The following is a 9,097-nucleotide window of genomic DNA, read 5'->3' on the forward strand; positions in this document are numbered from 1 at the left end:
CTGTTTGTGCATCATGTCATGTTCATGTGTGGTGTGTTTACCATGTTGTGTGCTTCTTCTCGATAGTTCCCGTTTCGTTGCGATCGTGAGGATTCGTTCGTCTACGCTTGGCTCGTCTTCGTGGCTTCATCCGTTCGTCTTCTTCATGGACTCGTTCTTCTTCCTTGCGGGATTTCAGGCAAGATGACCGCTACCCTGGATCTCACTACTATCATTGCTATGCTAGTTGCTTCGTTCTATCGCTATGCTACATTACCTATTTTTTGCTCATCAAGCCTCCCAAATTTCCATGAACCTCTAACCTTTTCGACACCCTTCCTAGCAAACCATTGCTTGGTTGTGTTACCGCTTTGCTCAGCCCCTCTTATAGCGTTGTTAGTTGCAGGTGAAGTTGAAGATTGCTCCATGGTGGACAGGATTTTGTTGGGATATCACAATATCTCTTATTTAATTAATGCATCTATATATTTGGTAAAGGGTGGAAGGCTCGGCCTTATGCCTGGTGTTTTGTTCCACTCTTGCCGCCCCTAGTTTCCGTCATACCGGCGTTATGTTCCTGGATTTTGCGTTCCTTACGCGGTTGGGTGATTTATGGGACCCCCTTGACAGTTCGCTTTGAATAAAACTCCTCGAGCAAGGCCCAACCTTGGTTTTACCATTTGCCCCACCACCACCTACTTTTCCCTTGGGAGTAATTAACCCAAGGGTCATCTTTACTATAGACCCCTCGGGCCAGTGCTTGTCTAAGTGTTGGTCCGAAACGAGCAGCCTGCGGGGCCACCTCGGGGAAACTTGAGGGTTGGTTTTACTCGTAGCTTGACTTATCCGGTGTTGCCCTGAGAACGAGATATGTGCAGCTCCTATCGGGATTGTCGGTGCATCGGGCGGCTTTGCTGGTCTTGTTTTACCATTGTCGAAATATCTTGTAAACCGGGATTCCGAGACTGATCGGGTCTTCCTGGGAGAAGGTATATCCTTCGTTGATCGCGAGAGCTTATCATGGGCTAAGTTGGGACACCCATGCAGGGTTTAAACTTTTGAAAGCCGTGCCCGCGGTTATGGGCAAATGGGAATTTGTTAATGTCCGGTTGTAGATAACTTGACACCTGATCCGAATTAAAACGCATCAACCGCATGTGTAGCCGTGATGGTCTCTTCTCGGCGGAGTCCGCGAAGTGAACATGGTTTTGGGATATGTTTGACGTAAGTGGGAGTTCAGGATCACTTCTTGATCATTGCTAGCTTTACGACCGTTCCGCTTGCTCTCTTCTCGCTCTTATTTGCGTATGTTAGCCACCATATATGCTTAGTCGCTGCTGCAACCTCACCACTTTACCCCTTCCTTTCCCTTTAAGCTTTGCTAGTCTTGATACCCATGGTAATGGGATTGTTGAGTCCTCGTGGCTCACAGATTACTACAACAACAGTTGCAGGTACAGGTTATGCGATGATCTTGACGCGAGAGCGATGTTTGCTTGTTTTGGAGTTCTTCTTCTGCTTCTTCTTCGATCAGGGGATAGGTTCTAGGTCGGCAGCCTGGGCTAGTAGGATAGATGTCGTTTGAGCTTCTGTTTGTGCTTCATCCGTAGTCGGATGTTGTTTCCATGTAAGATGATGTTGTATTCGTGTGGCATTGTATGCCTTGTGTATGTATCCCCATCTATTATGTAATGTTGATGTAATGTTATCCACCTTGCAAAAGCATTTCAATATGCAGATCTATCCTTGGTGGGACCTTCGAGTTACTTTTGAATAGGGTCGCATATTGGGCGTGACAAGTTAGTAATGGCGCAGGCGGGGGCTTCGAGGGCGCTTGTGATGGCGGGCCGGCAACCAGGGCCCCGAGACGTCGTCGTCACGCGCAGGCGCGGCGTCGTCGATCCGGTGGATCTCGGACCGGGGGGCGGCGCTGGGAGCAGGGACCGTCGTCGAGGGGGAGCGGGGCGAGGATCGGCCAGCCTCGGGGGACGCGAGGAGGCCGCCGCAGAGCGCCTGTCGGTAGGAGCCGGCAGGGGAGGGTCGACGGGACGAACCCGTAGAGGACGGGCTCTTGTTGAGCCAGTGCCTCTCGCGGTCGCGACCGCCGGTGGCAGGGGCGTGCAGTCCATGGGGTGGGCGGCGGGGCCGGAGTGGCCGTCGCCAGGGAAGGAAGGGGTGGGCGCCGGGGCCGGAGTGGCCGTCGGCGAGCCAGCGAGAGCGAGCGAGAGCGACTTGCTTTTCAGCCAGCCGAGTCCTACTTCACGATGAAGACATATTGAACGAATCGCTCGGCAGCCCACATCCACGATGAAGCTCAGGAGTGGTTGCTCATGATCCGGCTAACATTGGTTAAAAAAATTGAACCAGAGTTGGCAAATAGCTGCCAACTCATCCAAACAAGAACAATATTATGACCACGACACATTTTTTATTAGGATAGACTTTTTCTGAAGGCAATCCTACACGCTCAGAGTTGGCCACGAGAAACTGCGAGTACCCAAGGTATGATCTCTACGTCCACTACTCACACTAATGGAACGCGATTAATTGATCGGTAACTCACCAGAAGCGGCGGCGCGTCCACAACAATCATCCGGCGATGAATTCAATCATGGCCGGACGGCGTATGCAGACAGACTCCCACAGCCCGGGCGTCTCGATGAGATGGATGCATGCTGGGCGGCCCCGTGACCAAAGTAAAGCTCAAAGCTAGAAATAGGGACATTTAGAAAACTTGCACTAGCACCTCTGTTCACTCTCTTGCGTAGAATCTGCGCTCGACGCAGGATCTAGTCGATCGGGAGAAAACTTAAAAAAGCGGTTTTGTACTTTGTGCACTATAGTCTGGTCCGTCGAGTACTGTCGGCTGTGGGCTGTAGATACCTCCGCCCCCTATTGACAGCGTCCATGGCGGACACCATGTCCGACAGGTGTTCAGTCAAACGTCATTCGAACTTCATATCATTTTTTAGAGTAAGAAGGATGACAGGGTACTCGACCATGAATGATGAGTTGTTGTGCGATGCGTGGTTGGCTTTATCTGCGGACTTCGTAGGTAGAAGCGCAAGGGGCGGGTTCTTTTGGCAGTGCGTGCATGAGTCGTTTCATGCGTGAAAGCGCATTGCGTCCTACGACATGCACATCATCCATGAACACAGTGTGAAGTCCTTACTGTATCGATGATACACCATCCAGAACTCTGTCATGATGTTTAGTGCTGCGGTTGATCGGTTGAGGTCAATTTGGCCATTGCATGCAATAACTATTGAGATCACAAGTTTTGCTTCTTCTTATTGAACTTGTTAATTGATTCATTCATTCACTCAATGTTGCTCTACACGTTGTGTAGGTTGTACGTGTTGCCGTGATGTAGGCTGTATGTGTTACCGTGATGCACCACAGGTTAAAGGGCAAATCATTCAGATACATATGTTGGATGAAGCTGAAGTGGTAGTATATGTGGGACAACATGATCCATCCACGAAAAACTTAGTTCAACATCTGATTAATCTTGTTGAATTTGAACTAGTTAACATTGAGTTGAATCTATTGTACTAGACTTATTTGCATGCTATGTATGAATGATTTGGGCTATTTTCTATCAGAACTTTGATGAATTCCGCCGTGTTTGATGAGATTTGTCCGGTTAGTTGAAACCTGGTTTGAAATGTATGCATATAGATTTAGATGGCTGACTTCCGCATCAGTGTCCGTGACCTGGTCACTCAGTCCGCGGACGATTTCAGTGTCCGGTTTGCAGGTTGGCATTGCAGATGCCCTGACACATGATTAAACCCATAGGCACCAAGGTACTCCGACCGATATCCTATACCTGTTGTGTACATACCAAGGCAGGTCTTGTCGATCCATCGTGGGGTTTTGACCATCAGAAAGTGGCACATAGTTAGGGTTAGTATGGATGCTGCCATGGGTCACATGCATGGGCGAAAGTCTTGCCTGGCACGTGCCTTTGATTTTGGGCCAGTTTGGTTGATGCCCGGGCCATCATGCCCGGTAGAAATTGATGCCTGGCACTAGCTGAAAATCAGCGTTTAGTGCTTCAGTGTGTTGTGCACATCTAGGTGTAGGTACGTGGTCTAAAATTTTTTCATCCAGAAATCACCGCACACGCACAAGCCACAACGCATGTATACATGTACTGTACCAATCATGTCTATAAATCACACTTAATTAAATATATACTCTCAGATGTGCATGTGACAATGCATATAGTATCTGAAAATATGAAAAAATAATGCCAAAACATTTATAAATATATGTCAAAAATATAATTAATGCATAAATCCTAGATTATATTAAAAATAATAATTCTAAACCATGCAAGTACATCAGAAACCCACGGCGATTCAGAGGTCAGGGAATGAAGTGCAAGTATTTTTTTGAAAAATGCCTAAATTTCATATTTAAGATATTTAAGAAATAAGCGCAACAATAAGCGTAGTAGAAATCTAGACGTTTCACATAGCAGTCCTATGAGGTTACAGTACAAAAAGATGTCCATGTACAGCATCCAAAATAGACACGGTACACCCTGCTACCAAGGTATAGCAATAAAAAAAAGGGACCCATACCAACACGTTTCCATGGATGGATTAGATTGGCGTGATGTACTACTTAGCAAGGAGATCCATACATAGAGAATTTGCATGTGTATAATAGTCGGTCATAGTCCAGAATGCATGCGTACAAGTCGTACATGATAGATATCTCGCAAAAGCAACTCAAAGAAAATTCACCGCCAAAAAAATTATATGTGATAGATAAGTGTATTTTTTTTGTACAGACAATAGATTTAAGCCGGACTACCCTGTGGAAAAAAAGATTTAATATGGACCTAAAAAGCCAAGAGTTTTGGGATGCACCCTCAATAATTTTTTTAATTTTTACTCTTATTATTAGGATATAATACATCGCATTGGTTCATCAAATTTATACATCATCACTAATTATGGTTGTGCATTGATTCGAGGCTAAATTATGTGACCATGGTTTTGAAAAGTACACTTATAGTTAGAAATTGTGAACTCTATTACGACGTTTAGTCTTTTTCCAAACTATACTAAACACCAAGTTTTCCGGCTCAAGGTCGCTAGCCCATGCAGGTGCATGGGTTGATGACTAGTGGATATAATTGACAATGACAAGGTTCCTTCCCAGGATGCAGTGGTCATCTTGTGTGGCGGCTGGGCAGTGTGGTCTTAGAGAAATGCTAGACACCACGATGAGCATGTGCGTACGGGGACTGAATCGGTGAAGTGGACATTTGATATTGCATCAGACTCTCGTTTGATTGGTAGGAACCATTCTGGTGACCCTAAAGAGAAACCGAAGTGGCAGCCTCCTCAAGAAAAGTCTGAAGATGAATGTAGATGCTAGTTTTGTTCTCAGCTCGGATGAGGGTGCTACATGCCTCGTTCTCCGTGACCATACATGTGCCTTGATCAGAGGCCAATCTATTTGGTATGTTTTCTTTTGCAAGACCCGGTTTGGCCGGTTTTATTGATTTAGGAGAAAGCAGCAGGAAATACATGGAGGATCAAGTGATCATGGGCGAAAAAGAGGAGAGAAAAAACTTGAAATGGAAACTAGAGCTCATGTGAGCGATTGCGGGGATGCTATCTCGCGGTATAGATCCCGAATGGGGGCTCTAGGTAGGCTGCACCGGCGGCACGCCACTGGTGGCAATCCAGCGTTATGGCGCGGGCGACGTCATTCTGGCAAGGTAGCTTTCCCCTGAAGACGCAGGCGTTTCTCTCCTTCCAAATGTTCCAGTCGATCAAAATGAGCATTGATGTGAAGCCCTTTCGCGCCCCCGCTGGCGTGCGACGGATCATATGCAGGCAGTGCTGCATGGTAGAGTGGAGCGGCGATTTGACGGTGACCATTTCCTCGCAGCCAGCTCTGACGGAGGTCATCCAGATTTGGCGGGAGAACGAGCACTCCCAGAAGAGATGAACCGCAGACTCCAGGTTTCAGAGGTAGAGACTGCAGAAATATCCATTTGGCCATCCTCGCCTCTGCAGCCGATCATTGCACCAGATCCTGTTCCTGAGCATGAGCCAGGAGAACATCTTGGCGGTTCCCGGCGCACAGCTTCTCCAGACCACCTTGTCGTCGCTCATGTTGGGCCTGGTCTGAAAGAGCATGCGGTACGCCGCACGAGCCGAGTAGCGATCACCGCCGCCCGCTGTCCACTCAATCCGATCCGGGGCGAGACTGTAAGGATCGGTCCAGCTTGTTGAATTTGCCACCAGAGCTGCAGATACTCGACGACAATCAGCGATGTGTTGCCATGATGAAGGTCTCTGATCCATTGGTCGTTGTCGAGCGCGGTGGCCACCGTGCGGTTCTTGCGCCTGGAGTGGATGTAGAGGCTCGGGAAGGAAACAGCTAGAGGGGCCGCACCCAACCAATGGCTCGTCCAGAAGCATTCCTGCTGGCCGTTCCCGATCAGGACATGCATGGCCTTCTAGAATGCCGCGAGGTCCATCTTGTCGCAGGGAAGAGGGAAGGGTATGTCAGAGTTGCAAATGCGTTGATCATGAAGGCTTTCGCTGTCAGACATGTAATATTGGCAACAGAAACATCATTGTTGATACGGATGCTACTGAAGTTGTCAAGCTGTGAACGACGAGTGTTGAATATATGGTTTGTGCATGTGTATTGTATAGCCCGGACCACCTCCTAGTCTTTGTATAGTTGAGGTTATGGCCCACCTTGTACTCCATATATACGTGCGCTATGCACCGATCAATATATCGTGAAGCATTGCCAAAACTCTCGTTTCCAACATGGTATCATACCTACGATCCTAACCCTAACCCGTGTGCCGCTGCCGCCGCCGCGATCCCCATCGCCGCCGCCGCCGCCGCCACCCACCACCGCCGCCGCCAGCACCCGCCGCCGCGATCCCATGCCGCCGCGACCGCCATCCCCGTGTGCGCCGCTGCCCCCGCTTCTGCCTCCACCCTGCCGCGCCGCCCTCCAGGCCGCGCCTCCAACCCTTAGCCGCGCCGCTCCCCCGCGAGACGCCGCCACCCCCATCCCCTCATGGCCTCCCCCGGCTCCTCCGGCACCACCCGCAGCCGCCGCACCAACCCGTTCGAAGGCCCCGATCCTGTCGTCATCCGCGACCTGAACATCCTAGCCCGGGTTCCCGTCGTCCTCGACCACCTCTCCTCCGCGTACTATGCATGGAAGACATACTTATCCCTTGTGTTCCGGGAGTACAACATCCGGGATCACATCGATGGCTCCATGGACTCCCGCTTCATGGAGGACGATGAGGAGTGGATGTCCATCAACGCCACTCTCATCCGTTGGTTCTACACCACCATCTCGAAGGACCTCTTCCACATGGTGGTCTCCGCCGACGTTTATGCTCACGCCGTTTGGACCAAGCTCAACGGCCTCTTCACCGACAACACGCTCCAACGCAAGGTTTTCTTGCATGGCGAGTTTTTTCGGTGCCAACAGGTCGACTCGTCTGTTGACGATTACTGCATGCGCCTCAAGAAGCTTGTTGACGAGCTCCGTGACCTTGGTGATACGGTCTTCGAAGAGCTCCTCCTCAGCACCCTCATCACCGGCCTGAACGACGATTTCGGGAACGCCGCCTCCAACACCCCCCTCATCACCAACCCGACGTTCCCGAAGATCGTTGCGTACCTCAAGTTGGAGGAGCGGAGGATGCAGATGTCACGCACCCGGGCCACCCACACCGCCCTCACCGTCGGTACCCGCGGCGGTGCGCCGCCCACCGCCCCGCCGTGGCCCGCCCCGGGCCCCTTCCAGGCGCCGTTGCCGCCAGGGTTCCCGTACCCGCAGCAGCCACCGGCCCTGCCGTAGCCCCCCGCCGAGCAGCAGTCGCAACAGCCGACTGCGCCCGGCGTGGCGCCGCGCCACCAGCAACAGCAGCTCCCTCCGGCGCCCTGGCAGGCCGGCCAGAACCCCTGGACCGGGGTTGTGCACGCGTACTCCATGCCTGTACCGCGTGCCCCTGTTTTGGGCCTCTTCGGCGCCCGCCCAGCCGCTCATCGGGCACTTCATGCAGCCCCTCAGTCGTACCCGCCCGTGTCGCGCTACGGCCCCGCCGCAACCTATGGGCTGCATTCGGTCGGTGGGTTCGTGACGCCACCACCTCAGCCGGCGCCGTCCGCCCCGGCTCTTCCGCCGACGCCTTGGGACCCCGCACTCCTAGCGGCCCTCCACACCGCCCCCACGCCGCAGCAGTACACTGGCGGTGGCGACTGGTATATGGACACCTGAGCCACGACTCACGTGGCCGCCAACCCCGGTAACCTTCTTGCCACTCACCCCGTTCACACCGCTGCTCGCATTACCGTGGGTGACGGTTCTTCCATGCCTATTACTCATGTCGATTATGCTGCTTTTCCTTCTAACTCCATGCCGTTATATCTTTCTAACGTACTTGTCTCTCCTGACATCATTAAAAATCTGGTTTCCGTTCGTTCTCTTACACGTGAAAATCCTGTTACCGTTGAATTTGACATGTTTGGCTTTTCTTTTAAGGATGCCCGTACCCGGATGGTGCTTCACCGATGTGACAGCCCCGACGAGCTCTACCCGGTCCACTCATCCACCTCCTCTGTCGCTGCACCCATGGCGCTTTCCGCTGGAGTGGACCTTTGGCACGCCCGTCTCGGTCATCCCAACACCGCCACCCTTCTTCATATTCTTCGGAGTTTTTCATTCACGTGTAGTAAGATCGACGATCACACTTGTCATGCTTGTCGTCTCGGCAAACATGTTCGTCTTCCTTTTAGCAATTCCTCGCATGTCGCATCATACCTGTTTGAGTTAATTCATAGTGATGTTTGGACCTCTCGTGTTGCAAGTAACATGGGCTATCTTTATTATCTTGTCATTCTTGATGATTTTTCACACTATGTGTGGACCTTCCCGTTGCGGTGAAAGTCGGACTCTGTTGCCACTCTCACCGCTTTCAACTCCTATGTCTCCACGCAGTTTGGACGCCCCATTCATGCGTTGCAAATGGACAACGGGAAGGAGTTTGATAACCTTGCGATCCGCAACCTTCTCGCCACACACGACATGATCTTTCGTCTCACTTGCC

This window comes from Triticum aestivum, chromosome 7B (assembly GCF_018294505.1).
Source record: "Triticum aestivum cultivar Chinese Spring chromosome 7B, IWGSC CS RefSeq v2.1, whole genome shotgun sequence".
Classification (NCBI taxonomy): Eukaryota; Viridiplantae; Streptophyta; class Magnoliopsida; order Poales; family Poaceae; genus Triticum; species Triticum aestivum.